This window comes from Rattus norvegicus, chromosome 6 (genome assembly GCF_021556685.1).
Source record: "Rattus norvegicus strain SHRSP/BbbUtx chromosome 6, alternate assembly SHRSP_T2T, whole genome shotgun sequence".
Lineage (NCBI taxonomy): Eukaryota > Metazoa > Chordata > Mammalia > Rodentia > Muridae > Rattus > Rattus norvegicus.
This window is the reverse complement of record NC_141539.1, coordinates 89,203,516-89,229,393: the sequence shown is the minus strand read 5'-3', so window position 1 is coordinate 89,229,393 and position 25,878 is coordinate 89,203,516. Positions and strand designations below refer to the sequence as shown.

At 40.3% G+C, this 25,878-nt stretch overlaps 1 long non-coding RNA gene across 1 annotated transcript in view; it reads left to right on the top strand.

The window, feature by feature from the left end:
• Positions 1-2,377, top strand: part of LOC148005273 (uncharacterized) — a 28,274-nt gene extending 25,897 nt beyond the window's left edge. Inside the window, exon 3 of the long non-coding RNA XR_015622431.1 lies at positions 814-2,377. This is a non-coding gene — a long non-coding RNA (uncharacterized LOC148005273). The remainder of the gene's footprint in view (positions 1-813) is intronic.
• Positions 2,378-25,878: the final 23,501 nt, after the last annotated feature.

Below are 25,878 nucleotides of genomic sequence, written 5' to 3'. Positions count from 1 at the left end.
CTTCTCACTTGTTAAAGAATTGCTAGGCACTTGGTGTGAGATCTTGATCCCCTCCCCAAATAACCACCCTGCCTAGGTCCAGATTACATTCCCTGTAGCCGGCTACTTAGATCAAGCTGGGCATATTGGAGAGGAGAACTCACTGAAGGAGAGTTTCGAGTGGAGGTTTGACATTTATTGATTACACCCTTGTTTTAGGCATGTGTTTATGCGGTTTGCTGACACCCTCAACAGATAGTGAGCGTAGCAAGTGGGAAGGAGGCGCAGGAGCAGCACGATGGACCCCTGACGGCTCAATTATTAGATCCAATTCCCTTCAGAAACTTTTATACAGTACATTGGTGATATTCTTTCTCCTCCCTCATCACCTCTCAGGTCCCAACTTCCTGTTCAACCAATTTCAAACAACACACACATGCACACCCCCACGCACATATGTGTGCCCATACATAACAAACTAAATGCAAACGAAACAACCCATGGAGTGTGTTTCCTGTTGGCCAGCTACTCCTAGGCATGGGCCTGCTAGTCCTGGAATGTGGTTGATATGCCCAGTATCACTCCATTTATCTAATTTCCCTTTTTCAGGCATGAATAGAAAAAAATCCTTTCTTGCTTATAGGTGGAACTTTATGCTCATTTCAGTCTCTTTTCTTGCTGGGATTGATTTGAATGTCTGCAAGTCTTGTGCATGCTGTCACAGACTTTGCGTTCACATGTTTATTAGCCCAGTTGTGTCTGGAAATGGATGTTTGCTTGGAGTCACCCACCATCTCTGTTTCTTACGATCTTTTTGTTGTCTCTTTTGTATAGGTCTCTGGGCCTCAAGGGGAGGATATGATACACTTGTGGATCTCAGTGTTGATTCTGATCTACTGCAGTAAGAAGCTTCTTTGATAGGCAAAGATTAAAACAGAGACAGAAGGAACACCCATTCAGAGCCTGCCCCACATGTGGCCCATACATATACAGCCACCCAATTAGACAAGATGGATGAAGCAAAGAAGTGCAGACCGACAGGAGCCGGATGTAGATCTCTCCTGAGAGACACAGCCAGAATACAGCAAATACAGAGGCGAATGCCAGCAGCAAACCACTGAACTGAGAACAGGACCCCCGTTGAAGGAATCAGAGAAAGAACTGGAAGAGCTTGAAGGGGCTCGAGACCCCATATGTACAACAATGCCAAGCAACCAGAGCTTCCAGGGACTAAGCCACTACCTAAGGACTATACATGGACTGACCCTGGACTCTGACCTCATAGGTAGCAATGAATATCCTAGTAAGAGCACCAGTGGAAGGGGAAGCCCTGGGTCCTGCTAAGACTGAACCCCCAGTGAACGTGATTGTTAGGGGGAGGGCGGCAGTGGGGGGAGGGTGGGGAAGGGAACACCCATAAAGAAGGGGAGGGGGAGGATTAGGGGGATGTTTGCCCAGAAACCGGGAAAGGGAATATCATTCGAAATGTAAATAAGAAATAGTCAAGTTAATAAAAAAAAGATTTGATATCAAAAAAAAGAAGCTTCTTTGATGAGGTTCAGCAATGTATTGATTTAAGGGTGTAATAATATGTCATCAGGAGTGATTTTATTCCTATGTTACTTTAGCAGGATAATTGTCATAGATTTTTCCCCTAGGGTCTAAGAACTTTAGTAAAAGATAGAGTAGTCATGGCAAGAGCTGCTTTGGATGGAGAATGTTTCATAAGCTGGGTCAGCACAAGAGTCTGGCCATCCGATCCTCTCCAGTCCTGCATCAGTAGTAGTTTCCATTAGCATCAAAGAGGGTCAAAGGCCTTGTGAACCGAATGCTCTAGAAACTTAGCAGATGGACTGATGAAAAAGCTTTGGCTGGTTCAATGGGACATAACAAGAATAATTAATGAAAATGTTTTCTGGGATATGAAATGTATACCATTTAATAAGGCAGGGTTAAAAAAATCATAAATTATATAGCAATTTTGTGGTTTGTGCAACATTTCCACCTGGAATTTATCTTTCTATTTCAGAACATGATTTCAGAACAACTTTTCATTCTAGAAGTAAGCGAGTGTGGCTGTGGTTCTTTGCAGCTGAGGTACAGACATGCTTTGTCAGTGCACAAACTTACATGGCTGATCAATGACAGCCAAGGTTTGAACTCAGGGTCTGTGTCTCCTATACCAGTGTTTTCTCACTGTCCTTTGAGAACACTGTAGAAATCACTAGCACTTTAAGTTGTATCCCCAGGAATGATGACTCTCCCCAGCAGACAAGTTGTAGACAGTTATCGAGTATCTGCACAAACCAGACATTATTCTGCATTTTCTACCTCCAACTCCTAGCTGTAGTCCTCAAAGTGTTAAACAATTAATAAACAGTGACTGAAATTCATGAAATTAAGAGCTTTTTTGTGATTTTATTATTGCTGAAGAGCTTGTAAGAGGAGGAATACCAGGTGGCTGGTTTGCTTCTTCTCACATTTGAGACTCTCTGTGCATTCTCATTGTCTGTTTTGGGGGAAGGTGGTCAGTGATTTTTAATACTAAGAATGAATTCTAAAGTATTCTGAGGCTTAGAAGGAGTTTCTCACTTAAGGCATGAGGAAGAATACATAGAATACATAGAATAAGCTTCAGCGGATGTTATACCTAGAATAGCATTTCAAAGATGGTTTAGGTAACCTTATGGTCATCTAAACCTTACCCTAATTTGCCAGATATTTTCCTATTAAATAATACTAGGAAGCTAAATCTGAAACATAATTTCCAGACCTGATATAATTTATCTCCTAAAAGAGTAGTGAGAAATCTCACTCTTGCAGCATGGAACTTGAGGACTCAGGTATGTTTAAACCCACTCATTACTTGAGATATTTTTATGTGAAAAATATAAAAAAAGGCAAAACTTCCTTGTTAAGCTCCTTCTTTGAGGGCTACTTCCTTGGTACCATCTGGCTTCAGCCTTGGTTTCAATGGTCAGCCTGACATGAAACTGAATCTGATACTGTGGGCTAGAGTTTCCCAAACTGCTAGATTATAGCAATTGCCTGAAACATTCATAAAAAAAAAACAAAAACAAACAAACAAAAAAAAACCTCACCTCTGACCAGGGCCAATTCACCCTTCCTTAGCTGAACTTGTGATGCCCCCACTTCTAGAAGGCCATCATATTGATGCCTAACTTCATGTGAAAACACATTTAACTCTCTAGAGTCCTGAACAAAACACCAATGGCTTATGCTCTAAGAATCGACAAATGGGATCTCATAAAGCTACAAAGCTTCTGTAAGGCAAAGGACACTGTGGTTAGGACAAAACGGCAACCAACAGATTGGGAAAAGATCTTTACCAATCCCACAACTGATAGAGGGCTTATATCCAAAATATACAAAGAACTCACGAAGTTAGACTGTAGGGAGACAAATAACCCTATTAAAAATGGGGTTCAGGGCTAAACAAAGAATTCACAGCTGAGGAATATTGAATGGCTGAGAAGCATCTAAAGAAATGTTCAACATCTTTAGTCGTAAGGGAAATGCAAATCAAAACAACTCTGAGATTCCACCTCACACCAGTGAGAATGGCTAAGATCAAAAACTCTGGTGACAGCAGATGCTGGCGAGGATGTGGAGAAAGAGGAACACTCCTCCATTGTTGGTGGGATTGTAGAATGGTACAACCATTCTGGAATCAGTTTGGAGGTTCCTCAGAAAATTGGATATTGAACTACCTGTGGACCCAGCTATACCTCTCTTGAACATATACCCAAAAGATGCTCCAACATACAACAAAGACACATGCTCCACTATGTTCATAGCAGCCTTATTTATAATAGCCAGAAACTGGAAAGATCCCAGATGCCCTTCAACAGAGGAATGGATACAGAAAATGTGGTACATCTACACAATGGAGTACTACTCAGCTATCAAAAATAATGATTTCATGAAATTCATAGGCAAATGGATGAAACTGGAAAATATCATCCTGAGTGAGGTAACCCAATCACAGAAAAACACACATGGTATGCACTCATTGATAAGTGGATATTAGCCCAAATGCTCAAATTACCCAAGATGCACAGACCACATGAAACTCAAGAAGGATGGCCAAAATGCTGATGCTTCACTCCTTCTTTAAAAGGGGAACAAGAATACCCTTAGGACAGGATAGGGAGGCAAAGTTTAGAACAGAGGTTGAAGGAACGGCCATTCAGAGCATGCCCCACATGTGACCCATACATATACAGCCACTCGATAAGATGGATGAAGCAAAGAGGTGCAGGCTGACAGGAACCAGATGTATATCTCTCCTGAGAGACACATCCGGAATATGTCAAATACATAGGGGAATGCCAGCAACAAACCACTGAACTGAGAACAGGACCCCTGTTGAAGGAATCAGAGAAAGGACTGAAAGAGCTGAAGGGGCTTGAGACAAAAATATGAACAACAATGCCAAGCAACCAGAGCTTCCAGGGACTAAGCCACTACCCAAAGACTATACTGCATAGATAGCAATGAATAGCCTAGTAGGGCCACCAGTGGAAGGGGAAGCCCTTGGTCCTGCCAAGGCTGGACTCCCAGTGAACAGGAGTCTTGTGGGGAGAGCGGTAGTGTGGGGAGGATGTGTAGGGGAACACCCATATAAAAGAGGAGGGTGAAGGGTTAGGGGGATGTTGGCCTGGAAAGGAAATAACATTTGAAATGTAAATAAGAAATACCCAATTTAATAAAAATGGAAAGAAAAAGAAAAAAATGTTTTCCTTTATAGGATTTGCCTTTGTCATGGCGTCTCTTACACAATAGAAACTGTAACTTAGACATGGCACTAGAGTACATGACATGTTCGAAAGGAACATCGCAATAAAATGTTTCTTTACATTGAGTGAGGTTGTCTCTTTCCACTGGCAAATGGGAAGCCCCTTCTACCAGCCAATGGGAATCAACACAGAGACACACAACTGAAGAATGTACAGATAGTAAGAGACTTTGGAGCACCTAGCCCTAAATAAGATATCTTGATCAAACCCAAGGCTTGGGGATCTATGCAGATGGGGCTTTGGAAAGATTGCAGCCAGAGGTGATGGATAACACCAGGGAAATAGTGTCTTTCAGACACAACAGAACTGATGCACTTATGAGCTCATACAGATTGTGATATCATATGCAAGACTTGCACAGATTCAAGCCAGACAGCTTCACAACATTGAGAGGAGGAAGTGGACACGGCTTTTATAGTTTTAATAAACATGGCCCCTTATGCTTATATATTTGAATGCTTAGTCATCAGGGAGAAAGAAGTGTGACCTTGTTGAGATAGATCTGATCTTGTTGGCAGAAGTATGTCACTTGGGTAGGTTTTGAGATTTCAAAATCCCACACTAGGCCCAGCCACCTCCCCTCTTAGCTATGGATCAGGATATAGAATTCTCATCTACTTCTTCAATAGCTTGTCTTCAATACCTTCAGCACCAGGTACCACCATGGGTCCTGCCATGATGATAATGGACTAATCTTTGAAACTCTAATCAAAGCTCCAATAAAATGTTTTCTTTTATAAGAGTTGCCTTGATTGTAGTGTCCCTTTCAAACAGTAGAACAGTGACCAAGACAAGATACTATCCATAAGAGGGTATTTGGAATTGAAAATCAGTTTTCTCCAATGGAGTGTCAGTGTATACATCAGCTACACTCCAGACAGGCCCCATGCTTAGGAATTGTTCACTACAAAACCCACTGTATGCTTTTAATAAAACCTGTTTTTCTATTTTGTCTTATTCTGTCCTGTTCTTTTGTTAGTTTGTTCAGGTCTTTGTGTGTTTGTGTGTGTGTGTGTGTGTGTGTGTGTGTGTGTGTGTGTGTGTGTGTGTGTGTGTTTGCGAGAGGGAAAGAGAAAGAGAGAGGGAGAGAAGGAAGAGGAGGAGGAGGAGGATGAGGAGGAAGAGAAGGAGGAAACAAAGTTGGCTGGGGTGGGAGGTAGGGTGGTTTTGGGAGATATGTAAACCTGACCATGATTGTGTGTGGTGGGCCTGTAGCTCAAACACTGTAGGCACAAAGATAGGCAGATGCTGGGAGCTCACTGTCCAGGCAATCTATTAATAACTCGGCAAGTGTAGGTAGGATCTACAGGATGATCAGTAGGGATTTTGTGAATGTTTCAGAAATTAAATAACTATATTTGCAAAGATAATGGTGAAAGGGTGGAAGACAGAAGGAAGGAATTGCAATTGCCAGGAGCTTCTGATAGTGTAGACTTCTGAGTTATCTTCCTTTTAGCACCTCTTCAGAGTGATTATGTGTCTGCTCCCATAAATAGCATAGAGGACCAGACACTGTTTGTTATAAAGGCAAGTTTATGGATCCCACCTTAGATTTATGACTTAAAAATCTGCCAGAGTGAGAGCAGGGAATAGCACTTTAAATAAGCTCATAACGATTCTTACACATACTGAAGTTTAAAAATCATGACCTTATCTGAAACCTCTGAAGCCTGAAATATGTCTAGACAGGCATTTTACCTGCAAAAATGCAAACCCTCTGGGAAAGATTATGCAGCAAACAGATTACCAGACATTAAAATGAATTCACACTTTTGAGGAGAAAAAAAAATAGCAGCTAAAAGGTAGTGGAGGATCTGGGCGGGAAGCAATTGAAAAGTAAAAGCATAGATTTGCTGGGTGGGTCTCCTGGGTGTGCTTTCTATAATTATAAGAGGGAGATTCATTTCGGGAATAGGAATACTGGAAACTTTGTAAGTTGGTCCCAGCAGCATCTTTGACAAGAACCATGCTGGTACATCTGGGTAGATCAACAGTTGGTTTTTGATTGTGGAATGAAGAGATGAGTTGGGTAAAGTAGTGTCTATTAGTTCTTTTTTGGGAACTTAGGTGATCTCTCCTCTCTCTCTCTGCATATCTATATCTATATCTATATCTATATCTATATCTGTATCTGTATCTGTATCTGTATCTGTATCTATATCTATATCTATATCTATATCTATATCTATATCTATATCTGTATCTGTTTCTCACTGCATCTCTGTCTCTCTGTGTTTCTATCTCTCTGTCTCTGTCTCTCTTTCTTAGTTTTATGTATCCTGGTCTGGTCTTGAACTTGACCTTGAACTTTTGATCCTCTGCCCTCTCTGAGTGCTGGGATTACAGAGGTGAGCCTTGATGCAAAGTTAGGGAAGCAAACTTAGGTCTTCACATATATTAGGCAAATATTCTACAATGCTGACTACATCCTCAGACCTAGAGTCTCTTAATAACTGCTGTAGTTCCATTCTTTGTTAAGGACATCCTAGACCTACTATCAAAACAGGCTTTACTAATTTGAGACTTCAATATTGTCGTTAGTTACAGAATGCATGACTTCCTTAACTCTCCCTTAAATGATCATCTCTAGATGGGATTCTGGATCTGATGAAAATGTCAGCAGTCTCCAGGGAATTTGTAGAAAGGAGGGTTTTGAAATTTTCTGAGAGATTGTATTTTCAGAATTTTGTGTTATCAGGAAATGTACCTCTCTCCAGTTAAAGAAATCAGTATACACATACGGTATTGATTTTTTGTGATACTGACCATAAGGTGTGACTCATAAGTGGAGTAAGAATTTGACCTAAAAATTTTATGAGGAAGAAATTATGAAATAATCTGAAAACTGTCTAACTGCAAACATCTGACATAATGGTTATTTGGCACTGGAAAGCTGGATGGTAAAATACCTGCCAGCCTATGGAACATCCTATGAAGATCATAGATTGATCATATTTTCTGACAAAAATATTCCTAGAGATAAGAGAAAAACTTCGTATTGCTGCCTTGGTTTTGTGTAGAAATACTGTTGTAAGTTTTGATTCCATAATTTAGTGACTATAAATCTACCTAATGACCTATCTTTTTTAATTGTTATTCCTAAGGTTTTCATATACACACACTATTGTTCATTAAACACAACATTTTAGGAAATGCAATCACAAAATGTAGCATTTTAAAAGGCACACGCTTAGAACTTGCCAATAGACACATATATGCTATCACTTTCATAAACTTCATAGACTTTCATTATGTGATATGTCATTATTTCCTACTCTCGGACATTTATTAAATTGCACATGTTGCTAATGATGCACGTTTCCTATTGTATATAAAGCAAATAGAACTGTATACGGTAGTGGAAGGCAGCTTTCTTTTTTTTTTTTTTTTTTTTTTTTTTTTGGTTCTTTTTTTTTCCAGAGCTGGGGACTGAACCCAGGGCCTTACACTTCCTAGGCAAGTGCTCTACCACTGAGCTAAATCCCCAACCCCGGAAGGCAGCTTTCTTTTACAGGCATAGGTATCTAATATTATTTGCTCAATACGTGGATCTATGATCAACCACTTTTCAAATTAGTTTTGATGGTTTACAGTGAATGTTGAAAATGTATCATGAAGAGTGAATATGTATCACTAACTATTAACTTTGGGTGATTCATACACTTGGGTTCTGTCTATATTTTTCAGTGACAAGGATTGACCGTAAGGCCTCATGCATGTTAGGTTCTGCCCTGAGTTATGTACCTATCTTCTCTATCTGTTTTTGAGGCAGGGCCTAACTAACTTGCTCAAGCTGGCTTTGAACTCACACTGTAGCCTAAGGGAGATCTTGAACTTGAAATCGTCTTGCCTCAGCTTCCCAGGTATCTATGAATACTGGCTTATGGCACCAGGCCTAGTCTAAAGACCCTTCTTTTAATTTTCTCTTCCAGAACCAATCATTCAATTTTAGCTTGATTCCTGGAATGCATTTAGCATACAGAGCAAATTAATAAATTGCTGTTTCAAATTGCTTTGATGATCTAGTGGAAATGGCTAGTTGATCTCCTTGAGACTTGTTACTTTGGGTGATAGGATAAAATTGAGCTTATCAAGGTAAGGCTTGATTTCTCCCAGTCAGGCCAGGCTATCGATGCTTCATGTTTAAATAGTTATTTATCAGGTCAGAGAGACAAGTATGTTAGCCAGCTGTTGCTGTGCAACATGGAAAATGTTGCCACTTTAACATCGGTCATTTATTCCAGTTTCTGGAAGCTGCAATTTCAGAAGCAGTTTACCTGATTCTGCCTTGGGTGTCACAGGGGGGACTGATTAAAATGTAAGCTGGCGCTAGTCATTAGACTGCTTGAAGTGGATAGAGGATTTCTCCCTACAGAAGTTTATTCATGTGGTTGGCAAATGGGTCTTGGATCCTGTGGTCAACCTTCCTTTCTATTGGCCTCAACCTCAATAGTCTGTGTGAGTGTCCTCATGATGTGAGGACTGGAATTGTCTCATAGTTAGCAAGCCAACTCACACAAGCAGAATCCACTGTCTCTTCAGTATTCTGATGCTCTAAAACAATGCTGTGTCACTGCTTTAGGAAGTACTTATGTTAGTTAAATTAGCTACTTGAAGTTAACCTTCTTAAAATTTCCTAGATGGTGAGCTATGAAATGAGAAAAATTTGAGTATAAGGAGAGTCATATTTCTTCTTATTTAAAATATGTGGTGACATAGCACATTTGGGATTGACCTAAAAAACTTAGATTGTATGTCTCTGTGTTCTATTTTTGAATTTTATTCTTTCGGGGTTGGGGAGATAAGCAGTGAGACTCATGGATTAAAAAAAATCAAAAAAGCTACTTTGAGGATTTCATGTATATTATAATTTCAAAACCTATAAATATAGTTTATGCATATCTTCCAAGTTGTTTGAGTCAGAATTATTTATTTAGTGTTGTTCTTAACACAATCAGGAATGAATTTCAGAAATTATTATCATTAAATTCATTGTTCTTCTGGCAGTAGTATCTTTGCCACATCACTCTTAGAGGGGATTTTCTTGATAGCATTTGTATCTATGCAAATAGCTATAAAATATAATATATTCAAATGTCTGGCTATCTCAAAGAAGAGGTGCTATGATAATATATAGAAATACATATTTTCCATTTATATATGTAGCAGAAATGTTTATATTTAATTCTACAGACAGAAAGCAGCTAAGTTATATATATATGTATATATATACACGTGTATATATGTATAATATTGTATAGCACAGTGACTTCTCTTTACAGAATATAAAAAGAAAGCTCTTTATTTTAATTATATTTTCTGGCTTTAGAAATGAACTTCTCAAAAAAAAAAAAAAAAGAAATGAACTTCTCCCACTAATCATAGGTGTGGTAAAAGATAACTTTCTTAACTACCATTTATGGTTATAGAAATGCATTATGTTCTGAACTCTTAGTGTAGACTGTCAACTCAGAGTTTTCTAAGAGATTATGAAAGGAGCATAGAGGCTGTTGCTGGGAATCTGGAAAAATGTTTGCTGAGGTCAAAAAGTAAATTTTTAGAGGTTCAAGGTCTTGTGTATAATAAGATGCTGTGAAATTCCATGTTAAAAAAAAAGAATTAGTCAGACGTCCATAAAAATGGAATTATGGTCACATTGGCATAATTATCTGAACCATCTGGTTGGTTATTATGACATAGTATTCAAATTAAATAAATTCTTTTACATGAGTTGATTTATGAAATAGAAATATGTGAGATTTGGAAAAAGAAGAGAAATTGAAGAAAAATTGAAGGTCTTTGTGATGATTAGATACAATGAACTTATGTTTGAATTGATTATTTCAAGTCCACAGATGAGATAAACTGTGACACTAGATCCCAGATGAGTGAACCAATGCTAGAATTCATTTCTTAAAAAAAATTCATAACCTTATAGCCATCTTGTGGTGTGTGAGGTGGGTTGTGGGTCTTAAACCAGTTCTCTACTTCAAACAATTCTATGTAGACAGGAATTAAAGAGACAGGCGTAGTCTCAAACTTGTGTCTTCTTTTGAACTTTCCCCTAACTGTAATTTTGTTATAATATTGAAAGAGAGAGGGAATAATATCTTTGGACTCACAGTTATGGTATCTGGTTTTTGTTAGTTCTGTGATCTTAGAAAAGCTAATTTTACTAGACTTTTTTATTTTCCATTTATTTATATATGTATGTATGTGTATATTTATTTATTTATTTATTCACTTTACATCCCAGTTACAGTACTTCTCTACTCCTAGTCCTCTCTTCAAATAGCACCTATCTCCCTCACCCTTCCCCTTCTCTGAGAAGGGAGAGCCCTTAACCCACCCCCAACACATCTAGTTATTCTAGGAGTAGACCAATCTTCTCCCACTGAAGCCAGCCAGACAAAGCAACCCAATTAGGGGGAACAGGATCCAAAGGCATGCAACAGAGTCATGGACAGCCCCTGCCCCAGTTGTTGGGGGAACTGCATAGGGACCCTAAGGGTCTAGGTTAGTTGCCTCTGTTGATCGTCTCGTAGAGTCTGTCTCCTCTGGAAATCTCAATCCTGCTCATTCCCAGCTCTTCCACAAAGCTCTTGTCTTCACAGTACATGCTGGTGAGGATGTGGAGCAAGGGGAACACTTCTTCATTGCTGGTGGGAATGAACACATGTACAATCACTCTGGAAATTAATTTGTTTCTCAGAAAATTGGAAATAGTTTCTACCTCAAGAACCAGTTATACTATGCTTGGGCATATATCCAAAACATTCCCCACCATTCCACAGACACTTGTTCAACTCTGTTCATAACCGCTTTAGTCTTAATAGCCAGAAACTAGAAACAACCCAGATGTCCCTCTACCTAAGCATGGATAAAGAAAATGTGGTTCATTTATACAATGAAATAACACTCAGCTATTAAAAACAAGGATATCATAAGTTCCTTAGGCAAATGCATGAAACTAGAAAATATTGTCCCAAGTGGGGTAACACTGATCTAAAAGGACATGCATGGTATATACTCACTTGTAAGTGGATATTGACAATAAAGTAGAGGACAACCACACTATAATCCATAGTCCAATGAAGCTAAATAACAAGGAGGGCCCAAGGGATGATACGTGAATCTCCCTAGATTATTTTTTTCTTTTCTTTTATGGGATATTTTTTAAATTTACATTTCAAATGTTATTCCCTTTTCAGGTTTCCCATCCAGAAACTCCCCATCCCAAGCCCCTGCCTCCATGAGGGTGCTTCCACACCCATCCACTTCCTTCCACCTCCTCACCCTGGCATTCCCCTACACTGGGGCATCGAGCCTTCATGGGACCAAGGACTTCTCCTCCCATTGATGCCCAACAAGGCCATCCTCTGCTACATATGCAGCTGGAGCCATGGGTTCCTGCATGTATACTCTTTGGTTGGTGGTTTAGTCTCTGGGAGCTATGGTGTGTTTGGTTGGTTGATATTGTTGTTGTTCTTCCTATGGGGTTTCAAACCTCCTCAGTTACCTCAGTCCTTTCTCTAATTCCTCCATTGGAGACCCTGTGCTCAGTATTTGTCAGGCTCTGGCAGAGCCTCTCAAGAGACAGCTATATCAGGCTCCTGTCAGCATGTACCTCTTGGCATCTCCAATAGTGACGGGGGTTTGGTAACTGCATGTGGGATGGATACCTATGTGTGGCTGTCTCTGGATGACCTTTCCTCCAGTCTCTGCTCCACACTTTGTCTCCGTATTTCCTCCAGTAAGTATTTTGTTCCCCCTTCTTTTTTTCAAGGTCTGATTATTTATTTGTTACTCTTGATTATTTCTTTTTTTTTTTCTTTTCTTTTATTCGGAGCTGGGGACCAAACCCAGGGCCTTGCGCTTGCTAAGCAAGCGCTCTATCACTGAGCTAAATCCCCAACTCTATTTGTTACTCTTAAAGACTTATTTTTGACCGGACTCAGATTTAGAAGTATCTCAGGCTACCCTTTAAGGGCTTTCTGATAACATATTGGTGGACATAATCTTTTTTGGAGAGATTCAAACAATTTCAGATCCTACTAGCTCTTTTAAGTCCCAACCTATGAGGCACAGTAGTATTTGTCAGTCCTGGAATATCCTTCTCTCTCTTTTTTTTCTTTTACAATAACCAAGTTGAGAACACTCAGACTGGCACCCACAATGCATCCACGAACAGACTTGTGCTTCCTCTCTCCAGTTCTCCTTGGTCTATAACAAGAATGCCCCTTACTCAACAGCAGGCACACTCTGCCATGGGTCAAAATGCCTTGCTTCATGGGAAAATCTTGTTTGTCATTCCCACCGCTGATCTGACCACATAATCCTTCCATTCTTCACCAAGGGCATCAGCAGCTACTTCTGTGGCCATGCGCTTCTCATAAAATATATGAGGTTGAGTTCATCATCCACTTCAATGAGTTTCTGACAGCCAGTGGCAGGGAAGGAGACACTCAGCTTCATCTTGACATAGCTGACTACCTAGCTTGTTTCCCCTTCTAAGAAGTACTGAAGCATCCACACTTTTTTTCTCTCCATCTTTATTAAATTGGGTATTTCTTTTTTTTTTAAATTAACTTGAGTATTTTTTATTTACATTTCAAATGTTATTCCCTTTCCCGGTCTCTGGGTCAAAATCCCCCTAACCCCTTCCCTTCCCCTTCTATATTGGTGTTCCCCTCCCCATCCTCCCCCATTACAACTCTCCCCCAACAATCCCGTTCACTGGGGGTTCAGTCTTGGCAGGACCAAGGGCTTCCCCTTCCACTGGTGAATTGTGGTCTATAAATCATATCTTGGGTAATCTGACCTTTTGGGCTAATATCCGCTTATCAGTGAGTACATACCATGTGTGTTCTTTTGTAACTGGGTTACCTCATTCAGGATATTTTCTAGTTATATTCATTTGCCTGTGAATTTCATGAAGCCATTGTTTTTGATAGCTGAGTAGTACTCCATTGTGTAAATGTACCACATTTTCTGTATCCATTCCTCTGTTGAAAGACATCTGGGTTCTTTCCAGCTTCTGGCTATAATAAATATGGTTGCTGTATTTGTCAGGCTCTGGTAGAGCCTCTCAGGTGACATCCATATCTGGCTTCTGTCAGCAAACACATCTTGGCATCAGCAATAGTGACTGGGTTTGGTGTCTGTATATGGGATGGATCCCCAGGTGGGGCAGTCTCTGGATGGCCTTTCCTTCAGTCTCTGCTCAACTCTTTGTTGCTGTATTTCCTCCTGTGAGTATTTTGTTCCTCCTTCTAAGAAGGACTGATGCATCCACACAGATCAGAGTGGTTGCTTGGTTGCCAACGATTTAGCTACTGGGTTCCAAGTATGTCAACTTGGACTGGCCATAGTACTGGTCTCTGGCCTGAGATTTGTAAAATCTGCTTCACAGCACTGGCAAAAAGAAGGCATCTTCCATGTACCCATTCACTACCACTTGTTTTCCTTTGATCTACTACAAATTCTTGGCCTTTAACAGAATTGCTTGAGCTAAGTGTTCAAGTACAGTTACTACAACTGCCTAGAACAGCAGGTTGTGAGGAGAAAAAAAAGGCATCCCTAGGAAATCCACTTGCAGCATCCACTTACCTCCTCAGGCAGCATCTGTCTGGTGTTGTAGAGGGAGCCACAGATCTTTAACACATCATCTCTAAATCCCTGCTTGTTCTCTATTCATCTGGTCAGCATCATGGCCACCAGTCTCACCCACAGATTGCTGGCTATGCTGCTTCTTAAAAAGTATGTAAAACATTGGAGGTGATTACAGCTCTCACCATTGTGATAAATTTAAAAAAATCCCTCTTTCTGATATAAAGTGCTTTTGGTGCTAACACTCAGTGTACATAATATGTTTCTTTAGGTTATCCTCACGGGTCACTGTGGTATGGACATGCAGTAGGCAACACTGGGACAGTAGGTGCCAGAGAGCTCAGATTCTTAAGCTATAGACCCATTCTTAAATTCTGACCCCATAGCAGCATTGCCAATACTAGAATCTGAATCCTCACCCTCTGCTCTGGTGATTTTTTATAGGATATTTCATGTATTTACATTTCAATTGTTATTCCCTTTCCCCCATCTTCCATGCCCACCTTCACCTGCTTCTATGAAGATGCTCCTACTCCCACCCAACCACTCCTACCTCAACATCCTGGCATCCCCCTACACTGGGGAAATAAGCCTACGTAGGACCAAGGGCTTCTCCTCCTATTGATGCCAGAAAGTGCCATCCTCTGCTACATATGCAACTGGAGCCATGGGTCCCTCCAGGTGTACTCTTTGGTTGGTGGTTTAGTCCCTGGGAGCTCTGGGGGGTCTGGTTGGTTGATGTTATTGTTCTTCCTATGGGACTGCAAACCCCTTCAGCTCCTTCAGTCCTTTCTCTAACTCCTCCCCTGGGTCCCTATGCTCAGCCTGATGGTTAGCTGCAAGCATCCTCTTCTGTATCAGTAAGACTTTGGCAGAGCCTCTCAGGAGACATCCACACAGGCTCCTGTCAGCCAGCACGTCTTGGCATTAACGATATTGTCTAGGTTTGGTGCCTGCAGATGGGATGGATCCCCAGGTGGGGCAGTCTCTGGATGGCCTTTCCTTCAGTCTCTGCTCGACACTTTGTTGCTGTATTTCCTCCTGTGAATATTTTGTTAGTCCTTCTAAGAAGGTCTGAAGCATCCAAATTTTGGTTATCCTTCATTTGAGCTTCATATGGTCTGTTATTTTTTCTTTGGTATTCTGAGCTTTTGGGCTAATATACACTTATCAGTGAGTGCATACCATATGTGTACTTTTGTGACTGGGTTACCTCACTCAGAATGATATTTTCTAGTTCCATCCATTTGCCTAAGAATTTCATGAAGTCATTGTTTTTAATAGCTGAGTAGTACTCCATTATGCAAATGTATCACATTTTCTGTATCCATTCCTTCTGTTCCTTTCCAGTTTTTTGCTATGTTAAACAATGCTGCTATGAATATAGTGGAGCATGAGTCCTTGCTACATGTTGGAGCATCTTTTGGGTGTATGTCCAAGAGTGCTGTAGCTGGGTCTGCAGGTAGTACTATGTCCACATTTCTGAGGAACTGCCAGACTGATTTCCAGAATGGTTGTACCAGATTGCAATCCCACTAACAATGGAGGAGTGTTCCTCCATTAGGAGACTTTTAATGATTACTATCTATTTCTTTATGGGTTATGGGACTGTTTAGATGGGTAGCCTGATCCTGATTTAACTTTGATACATGGTATCTGTCTAGAAAATTGTTCATTTTCCCTGGATTTTCCAGTTTTGTTGAGTATAGACTTTTGTAGTAAGATCTGATGATATTTTGAATTTCTTCAGTTTCTGTTGCTATGTTTCCCTTTTCATTTCTGATTTTATTAATTTGGACAAACTCTCTGTGCCCTCTGACTAGTCTGGCTAAGTGTTTATCTATCTGTTGATTTTCTAAAAGACCAAGCTCCTGGTTTTGTCCATTCTTTGTATGGTCCTTTTTGTTTCTACTTGGTTGATTTCAGCACTGAGTTTGATTATTTCCTGCCTTCTACTCCTCTTGGGTGCAGTTATTTCTTTTTGTTCTAGAGCGTTTAGGTGTGCTGTCAAACTGCTAATGTATGCTCTCTCCAATTTCTTTTTGGAGACACTCAGAGCTATGAGTTTTCCTCTTTGCACTGCTTTCATTGGGTCACATAAGTGCCTTCATTTTCATTAAATTCTAAAAAGTTTTTAATTTATTTCTTCCTTGACCAAGTTATCATTGAGTAGAGCATTGTTCAGCTTCCATGTGTATGTGGGCTTTCTGTCTTTTTTGTTTTTATTGAAGACCATCCTTAGTTCTTATCTGACAGGATGCGTGGGACTATTTCAGTCTTCTTGTATCTGTTGGGGCCTGTTTTATGAACGATTATATGGTCAATTTTGGAGAACGTACCATGAGGTGCTGAGAAGGTATATTCTTTTGTTTTAGGATGAAATGTTTTTATAAATACCTGTTAAGTCCATTTGGTTACTAACTTCTGTTAGTTTCTCTATGTCTCTGTTTAGTTTCTGTTTCCACGATCTGTCTACTGATGAGAATGGGGTGTTAAAATCTCCTACTATTATTGTGTGTGGTGCAACGTATGCTTTGAGCTTCGGTAAGGTTTCTTTTATAAATCCTTGCAATTGGAGCATAGATATATAGGTTTGAGGGTTCATCTTGGTGGATTTTTTCCTTTGATGAATATGAAGTGTCCTTCCTTATCTTTTTTGATAACTTTTGGTTAAAAGTCAATTTTATTCGTTATTAGAATGGCTACTCCAGCTTGTTTCTTCAGACCATTTGCTTGGAAAATTGTTTTCCACTCATTTACTCTGAGGTAGTGTCTGTCTTTGTCTCTGAGGTGTGTTTCCTGTAGGCAGCAGAATGCAGGGTCCTCCTTACTTATCCAGTCTCTTCTATGTTTTTACTGGGGAATTTAGTCCATTGCTCTTAAGAAGTATTAAGGAGTAGTGATTGCTTTTTCCCTGTTTTTGTTTTTGTTGTTGTTGTTGCTGTTAGAGGTAGAATTATGTTTGTGTGTCTCTCTTCTTTTGGTTTTGTTGCAAGGAGATTACTTTCTTGCTTTTTCTAGGGTGTAATTTCCCTCCTTGTGTGTTGGAGTTTTTCATCTGTTATCCTTTCTAGGACTGTATTTGTGCAATGATATTGTGTAAATTTGGTTTTGTCACAGAATATTGTGGTTTCTCCATCTATGTTAATTGAGAGTTTTGCTGGATCTAGTAACCTAGGCTGGCATTTGTGTTCTCTTGGGGTCTGTATGACATCTATTCGAGATCTTCTAGCTTTCATAGTCTCTGTTGAGAAGTCTGGTGTAATTGTGATAGATCTGCCTTCATATGTTACTTCACCCTTTCCTCTTATTGCTTTTAATATTCTTTCTTTCTTTTGTGTATTTGGTGTTTTGACCATTATGTGATGGGAGAAACTTCTTTTCTGGTCCAATCTATTTGGAGTTCTGTAGGCTTCTTTATATGTTCATGGGCATCTCTCTCTCTCTCTCTCTAGATTAGGAATGTTTTCTTCTGTAATTTTGTTGAAGATATTACTGACCCCTTACGGTGGGAATTTTCACTCTCTTCTATTATCCTTAGGTTTGGTCTTCTCACTGTGTCCTGGATTTCCTGCATATTTTGGGTTAGGATTTTTTTGTTTTGCATTTTCTTTGACTTGTTGTCAATGTTTTCTACGGTATCTTCTACACTTGAGATTTTCTCTTTTATGTCTTGTATTCTGTTGGCGATGCTTGCATCTATGTCTCCTGCTGTCTTTCCCAGGTTTTCTGTCTCCAAGGTTGTTTCCCTTTGTGATTTCTTTATTTTTTCCTATTTTCATTTTTAGATCCTGGATAGTTTTGTTCAATTCCTTGAACTCTTCGGTTGTGTTCTCCTGTATTTCTTTAAGAGAGTTATTTATGTCCTTCTTAAAGTCCTCTATTATCATCATGAGATGTTATTTTAAATCCAAATCTTTCTATTTGCAGTGTGATGTGGTATCCAGGACTTGCTGTAGTGTGAGAATGCTAAGTAGCCTTGGTTTCTGTTGCTTATGTTCTTGTGCTTGTGTGTTTTCATCTGGTTATCTCTAGTGTTACTAGACTCTAGTGTCTCTGACTGCAGTTGCTCCTGTAATCCTGGTTGTGTTAGAACTCAGAGTCCATCTGTCTCTGTGGTCCTATGATTCTGGGATCCTCTGTTCTTGCAATCCTAGTTGTGTCCAATCATCAATGTTTCTGCTGACATCTGACTTTGTTTTTAGTTAAAGATATATTATATTCTGCCAAGTTCCTCCACTTACACATATACCCTTGAGAGAGGGTCCAAGCCTGAAGGAAATGGCCTAAGTCAACCATAGAATCTGCATACCATAAACTCACCATATAGGCATTGTGGGCATTGCTTAACTTTTTGGAATTGGTCAGAAAGTGTTGTTTGCCTTTAAAAGACACAGTGAAAATACACTAACTGTTGGCATGGTATTGACCAGCAGCCCTTCCATATCTGTCTTCTTTCTGCCTTTCCTATAATCATCTCATTCCCAACCCCCTACACAGCCATGGCTTTTTGTTGACTGACTGACAGGCTCTGGTAACCACAGCAATATAAAACCTAAGATAGGGAGGGAGAGAGGAAGAGGAAGAGGTGGAAGCCAATATGGAGCAGAACCACATGGCCGGGAAAAACTGCAGCTGACATCACTCTGCCAATCAGCCCAAGCCTGAGGACGCAGCAAGAAGCCACAGGAAGTTTTTTGGTGAGATTCTCTCTATGGAGTCCAAAGGAAAAAAGAAAAGCCCAGCAACACAATGTGAGGCAAACCATGCAAAGAATCCTTCATCATGAGTCCCTTCACATGTCTGCCTCAGCAAAACATCCTCTCACCGGTGTCTGCTTCAGGAAAACACTCCTTCACATGTCTGCCTCAGCAAAACATCCTCTCACCGGTGTCCGCTTCAGGAAAACACTCCTTCACATGTCTGCCCCAGCAAAGCACCATCCGACACAACTGACTTTCCAAAGAAACCAGAAGTTTCCACTTAAAAATGGCATAAAACAAGCATGGCACACAGATTAATTATGAATTGTTCAGGCCCGGGTAACTGCTGCTTATCTAGCCAGCCATTTGGAATAAGACTTCCATTCCGAGTGGAGGTCAAATAAAGTTTTAAATTCCCAAGACCTCTGTGGGAATTGGCATCCTACTTGGCAGAAAGAGTCATGTACGTGGGTAACTGACATCCTGGTTGGCAAGTTTAGACATGGATGTTAGGTTAAGGCAAGTCCCCATCCATAATTGAATAACCCAACCAATGGGAGTAGGAGAAGTGTTCGTAAGGCAGTGCCCAATCCCTAAATCCTGACTGGTGGAATAAGTTGGCGCAGATGTTTGTGGATTTCAGGTTTAAGAGCTCCCTAGGATTCTGGCTCATGGTCATAGTCAGCTCCCAAGTCTGGTCTGTGGCCCTGATAGATCAGTCCTGGGGTGAATGTTCAACAAACGATCCCTATCTGACTGAAACTGGCATACATGTGGTTTGTGGGGTGAGCCCTGAACTTCAACATTAATCTGACTTGTAAAAATTTGATTTTAATGTATACTTACTATTCGCACATACATATCAACTCTAGTAGCTGCAATTACAAAGCCCAGTCTTCAAATCTACTGCCAAGGAGACTGACAAGGAAGAGCAAAGCAGGTTGAAGTCTCATCCTAGATGATCCCTGACTGACACCTTGGCAACAGCTGGGTGCGAACATACCATGACTAAAGCAAGTAGAGGAGGAAGGTATATTTCAGCTTACAACTCTCAAGTCACATTCCATCACTGAAGTCAAGGCAGAAACTCAAGCAGGGCAGGAACTGAAGCGAGACCATGGAGGAGTGCTGCTTATCCTACATGTTCTCCCACGACTTGCTCAGCCTGCTTGCTTCTGTATTCTAGGACCATCAGCACAGGAATAGCATCATCCACAGTGGGCTGGTCCTTCACCCATCAATCCTCAATCAAGAAAATGCAGCAGCTGGACACGGTGGTGCATGCCTTTAACCCCAGTGCCTGGGAGGCAGAGGCGGGTGGATCTCTGAGTTCACTGGCCAGCCTGCTTGGTATACAGAGCGAGTTCAAGGACAGCAAGGGCTTCACAGAGAAATCTTGTCTCAAACACACACACACACACACACACACACACACACACACACACAGAGAGAGAGAGAGAGAGAGAGGAAGAGGAAGAGGAAGAGGAAGAAGAAGAAGAAGAAGAAGAAGAAGAAGAAGAAGAAGAAGAAGAAGAAGAAGAAGAAGAAGAAGAAGAAGAAGAAGAAGAAGAAGCAGCAGCAGCAAAGACTTGTTTAGAGGTCAGTCTGGTGGGTGCATTTTCTCAATTGAGGTTCTCTTTTCTAAAATGACTCCAGCTTGGGCTTGGCATGCTGATACACACCTTTAATCCCAACATGAGGACATACATAGAGACATATGGCTCTCTGTGAGTTTAAGGCCAGCCTGGTCTACAGAGTGAGTTTCAGGACAGATAGGGCCATGTAGAGATTTCCTGTCCCTCCAGAACAAACAAACAAACAAACAAACAAACAAACAAACAAACAACACTCTAACTCGTGTCAAGCTGACATAAAACTAGTTAGAATAGATATTTTGTAAGGGTCAGTCTATAAATGATCCATGGTCAGATACTGGGAGGAGGAGGAGGAGAAGGAGGGGGGAGGGGAGGGGAAAGGGAGGAGGAGGAGGAGGAGGGGGGAGGGGAGGGGAAAGGGAGGAGGAGGAGGAGAACAGAGTTTGTCTCTGAGTATAGAAGATTACTTGTAAAAAAAAATTAAAAAAAAAGAAGATTAAAAACCTAAGATAGAAGTTGAAAGCACATTGATGCTTCTGCTCATGTCATGTTCACTAACATTCTTTGACTAAAGCAAGAGTAGTGTCAAGGGGCAAGAAAGCACATTTATCCTATAGTGGGAGATATGGCATAGTGTGTGAAAGTGCAATCCTATTAGCTGAAGAAACTGATTCCAGTAGTCTGATCATGCTCTAGTCATGGGTAGGGAATTGAATGTGAGCTGTCCTGGACTGAGAGAAGGACAGGGAGAAGAGATGAACTATGCTGCACAGAGCAGAAAGAGGGTCAGGTGAGGGGTTAGGAACACTGGACAGAAAAGTGATGTTCTTTTGCCTCCTTCTTAAAAGCTCAGGGCAGATGGTCTATTTTGCAACTTGATTTACATCTATCTCTGCAAATAAAGAGACTATTCTGAGAGAACAACAGCAGCCCAAGACCCTGACTCTATTCAAAACCTCTCAGTATCACATCCAGGAGGAGTCAGAGGCTACAGTTTTGTTCACTGCTCGTTCTCAGCAGACTTTTATGATGTTCATTAAAATCCTGACTCGGATCTCCTTTATTGCAGCACAAATAACAATGTAAGTAGATTTCTTAAAAATTCCACTGCTCACAACAAGGATGCTTTTTAATTCGAGGCTATATTCTGGATCAGAGGCCAACTGTCGGTTCCTTTGGGGTTTTTGACAATACTGCTCTGGGAAAGAGCTACGAGCTTATTGTTCAAGCTGCCACAGATAATATGGAGTTATAACAAAATTAATAGCATTTCTCAGACGTGCAGTTTGTAGCTTAAGGGAGATATTTTAGTGCATGCCAAGGGTTGTACTGAAATTGGAAATAAGATCAGAGCCATATGAGAAAAGACTTAGGGTGTCATGATAGAAAATTTAAATTTCATGTAAGATTGCTGAGAAAGGGAGGAAATAAAACACTGATTGATTTTCTTCAAAGATGCTTAATAGAATGAGAAGAATAGATTTGAAAGGAAACAATGGGTAGGAAGGAGAAGCACCCATTTGGAGTTGATGAGGTGTTTCAGGCATGAGATAACAAGAGCAACCACGTTCTTATTCTGGGGGGCACCCTGTTCCTTTTGAGACCATCTGTTCATAACCTTCTCTAGCACTCTGAATTCTAAAATGACAACATTCTGGGATGGTTTTGATCGAAGTACCATCTGACTTTTATATCTGCATTGTTTCATTTAAAATAGACATGTTTCCTAAGATGTCTGGCTTAGAAGGTAGGAAGTGAACTTCTTTCTTTTCTTCTCCCTTCCTGTTTTTCTGTCTCCCTCTGTGTTAGCAGTTTAAGGGCATAAATGTATCTTTTGCTTTCCATCAGTATCAGCATTCCCATCTAAAGGAAGGGACCCCTTCCCCACCAGCATGGAATGAGGAAATGGCTTTGCTGATAGCCAGTCAAAAATACACGAACCATACAAGAATACCTTTAAGTGAGAATAAAGTCATAAAAGGTAAGGAATGGTGAGGCAGAGTCACGGATTATTATTATTATTATTATTATTATTATTATTATTATTATTAATTATTATTATCAAGCTGTTAAGAGTGTGGTGCTAATCAACTTGAAATTTGGCAGGAAGTCTCTGGTACTTTTGTCTCATAATGAAGGTCGTCTTTCTCTTGTTGTGTAGTGCTTATTTCAGTACAAGCATTCTGCATTTACCTTAGGGCTTCTGGTTGGGCCCGCTGTGCAAATGTCACTGTCCTGGACTGAAGCTCACTGAAGTATTTCCACGGTCTATTTATAAAGCTGTTAAGTTCCAAAGAAGATAGTGTCTATTTTAGAGGGGCTACTGTTCTTACAGCATCCTCCTCACTTTCTTTCCCTGAGTGTAAGTTGTGTGTGCTTCGTGCTGCTACACTAATAATATGACTGTGTCTTAGTTCATTTGGGTTTGCCATAACAGAATATTTTACACCAATGGTTTATAATAACAGTCGCTTATCTGTAACAGCCGGGAGGACAGGGAATCTGAGAGTGAGCACTGGCAGATTAAGAGTGACTGTGGCTTGCAAATACTCATATTCTCTTTGTGTACTTGTATGGAGGAGTGCCAAGGGAACTTTCCATGTCCTGTTTTTTGAAAATATATATTTTCATTAATTGAGAATTCTATCTAATGTATTTTGAGTATACTTAACCTCTAATTTCTTCCCTTAACACTACCACAGTTCCCTATCCACTAAACATCTTAACCTCTTTTTGGGGGTCTCTTTTTTTATCTGTTCAGTTTTTATTAGTATAAGATAATCGTACAAAATAGTGGGTTTCACTGTGACAATTTTATACTTGATTATAGTATACTCTGATTACAACTGATCTCTATTACCTTCTCTAATTTCTCTTACCAAACAGTTTCCAGAATCTCTCTATGAGGGCTTCAGTTTCATTTATAGCAGAGCCCTCCTGGCATAATTATCTCCTGAAGACCCATTCTTCTAATGTGATCACATCAGGTTTCAGCATAGGGATTTTGGAGGGACACAGGCATTCAGTCTATAGCAGACTAGTCTCATATTTCTTGCCATGAGACAGCTGTCTCTGTGCTCTTACTTTAACTTTGGTGGGTCCTAGGAAGCTGTAGTTGTAGTTCTGTCCTACTATTTAAACTTTGCATTTGTACATATAGTTTTTCCCAAGGAAGAGCAGCCCTGAAATTTAGTCAGCCCTGAAAACATACATACAAGTAACATTATACAGACTGAGGCCATTATATGTATGTATATGAACATATATGTATGTAATAAAATTACTAAAAAAAAAGAGAACATATTTGAAAGAGCAGCATATATGAAGGTTTGGTGCAGTGGTTCTCTACCTTCCTAATGCTGTGGCACTTTAAGACAGTTCCTCATGTTGTGGTGAGCCCAAACATAACATTATTTTGTTGCTACTTCATAATTGTAATTTTGTACTGTTGTGAACCATAATGCAAATTTCTGATATGTAGGATATCTGATATGCAATCTTAAAGGCATCAGTATCCATATTTGAGAACCCAGTTTATAGGGAGAACAGGAAAGGGAGAATTAATGTAATTATAATCTCAAAAATTCCTCTAAAATGGATAAATGTTTACTTGGCATAATAACCAATGGAAGGGTTGTGTGGATGAGAGAAGTTCCATTAATGACAACTGAACACACAGCTAGTCTCAACATTTGTCCTCAGATTTATAAGGAATATAGCAGAGTAAAGGTTTTAATTAGTCCAAATTGCAACAGATGAATAATGGAATTGATTTTTTTTTTTTTTTTGGCCATCTTGATTAATGCTCATAGCTTATTTTGCGCTTAGAGTAACTAGAGGTAATTGTAGCGAAACACCCTATACTGAAGCAAAAATAAACACCAACCATACCATATGAGGCCGATAATAAGGCGTGTTTGAGACTTATTAATCCAGTCTGGATACTCTTGGGCCCTGATTTCAGAGTCCGTTTTCTAGTACTTTCCAGTATTTTGGTTGTCTTCAGAGTGCCGTGTTTACCATCCAGATTCTTTGAACTCATCGGCATACCACTTTCCTAACAGATGATCTGAAAAGAGTGGAGGTGAACTTATGTCAAGGGGCACTCCCACAGGAAACTCGCCTCAATATCTCTACTTCTTCTTTTTTTTTTTTTTTTTGCTCATTTAGACTTTTTTTTTTTTTATTATTAACTTGAGTATTTCTTATATACATTTCGAGTGTTATTCCCTTTCCCGGTTTCCGGGCAAACATCCCCCTCCCCCCTCCCCTTCCTTATGGGTGTTCCCCTCCCCACCCTCCCCCCATTGCCGCCCTCCTCCCAACAGTCTAGTTCACTGGGGGTTCAGTCTTAGCAGGACCCAGGGCTTCCCCTTCCACTGGTGCTCTTACTAGGATATTCATTGCTACCTATGAGGTCAGAGTCCAGGGTCAGTCCATGTATAGTCTTTAGGTAGTGGCTTAGTCCCTGGAAGCTCTGGTTGCTTGGCATTGTTGTACATATGGGGTCTCGAGCCCCTTCAAGCTCTTCCAGTTCTTTCTCTGATTCCTTCAACGGGGGTCCTATTCTCAGTTCAGTGGTTTGCTGCTGGCATTCGCCTCTGTATTTGCTGTATTCTGGCTGTGTCTCTCAGGAGCGATCTACATCCAGCTCCTGTCGGTCTGCACTTCTTTGCTTCATCCATCTTGTCTAATTGGGTGGCTGTATATGTATGGGCCACATGTGGGGCAGGCTCTGAATGGGTGTTCCTTCAGTCTCTGTTTTAATCTTTGCCTCTCTCTTCCCTGCCAAGGGTATTCTTGTTCCCCTTTTAAAGAAGGAGTGAAGCGTTCACATTTTGATCATCTGTCTTGAGTTTCATTTGTTCTAGGCGTCTAGGGTAATTCAAGCATTTGGGCTAATAGCCACTTATCAATGAGTGCATACCATGTATGTCTTTCTGTGATTGGGTTAGCTCACTCAGGATGATATTTTCCAGTTCCAACCATTTGCCTACGAATTTCATAAAGTCATTGTTTTTGATAGCTGAGTAATATTCCATTGTGTAGATGTACCACATTTTCTGTATCCATTCCTCTGTTGAAGGGCATCTGGGTTCTTTCCAGCTTCTGGCTATTATAAATAAGGCTGCGAATATCTCTACTTCTAAGACCGTCAGCAACAATATGGAA